Genomic DNA, 1,265 nt, shown 5'->3' with positions numbered 1-1,265 from the left:
CCCACATAATTTGACCCTCTTATTTTACTCCCTTGTATTTTTCTCCCTCTTCCAGCTCTCCACACAGTCCAGGAACATAGAAAGATTTTGGTATTTCTGATTTCTTATTCTCCTCTAAGATGTCACCTCTAAAACTTGCTTTTCAAATGCACATTTCAAGGTTCTAAAGTTTTGTTCTCTATTTCTCTGTGGTAACCCACCTTTAGGTGATACACAGCTTCTGGTTGCCTGTGTCACAGGACGGGTTTACTAGGCAACAGGAAATTCTTAAAGGAGAACATTGATTAATTTGTCACAGTATTATCCTGCTGCATTCAAAAGGGCCTGTTGAAGCCACTGGAAAGAGTGGTTACCGTGTCCCCAGATAATGAGAAATTATCAGGAGTAATAAGTGCCTCCAATTATTTTTCTAGTTTTTTGGAGTTTAACAGCCTCTCTAGGGTGGTGTGAGTGTTGATCAGACATGATATAATTATCTCCTTTGAGCTGGCAGTAAAAGTTGTGGCAACTTATTCCAAGGAGAACACTGTCCAAGTTCACGACCTGATATCTGTGAGACTCTTGACTAAACTACTGTTCAGAAAGATTTCACTACCAAAATCCTTGGTCTAGAGGACATAGAGTCACCTTGTTTGACTAGGAAGCCACCTTCCATTAACCCTTTGGGAAGATGACATTTTCTTAGTAGATCCTTTTCCTAATATAATATCTGTCTAATAAATGGCACTAAAATCTGTCTTTCGATCCGGGGCCATCCTGGCTTTTTAGTCCTGGGCACCTGTGCATTTGTTATGAGGAAGTCCTGATGTGAATAACTCCCAAAACTGAACATTCAATAATAGATGTCATTTACTTTAAAGACAGTACGTTGTTGATGTCTTTAATTAGCTTTGTTGTAGGACAAAAATGCATAATTCGTTCCAGAAATATTTGTTGCATTCATAATATGTATACTTTGTTTATACTCTTTTTCCCCTTTGATCCTCTTTGTTCTGTTCTTCTACCTCCCACTTCCCACCTGTGGCAAACAGCAGTCTGTTCTGTATATCTATGAATTTATTTGATTCCACATATCAAAGCAATCGTATGATATTCCTCTTTCTTTTTTCTTCCTGTTTCTTTTAGTACAATGCCCTTGAGGTCCATCTGTTTTGTCGCAAATGGCAAGATTTCATTTTTTATGGCTGAATAATATTGTATTTTAGATATATGTGCCATAATTTTCTTTTCCATTCATCCATTGATGGACCCATAGGTTGGTTCCA

This window comes from Pteropus vampyrus, unplaced genomic scaffold (assembly GCF_000151845.1).
Source record: "Pteropus vampyrus isolate Shadow unplaced genomic scaffold, Pvam_2.0 Scaffold551, whole genome shotgun sequence".
Taxonomy (NCBI): Eukaryota; Metazoa; Chordata; class Mammalia; order Chiroptera; family Pteropodidae; genus Pteropus; species Pteropus vampyrus.
The sequence above is the reverse complement of the archived record's forward strand: the minus strand, read 5'-3'. Positions refer to the sequence as shown.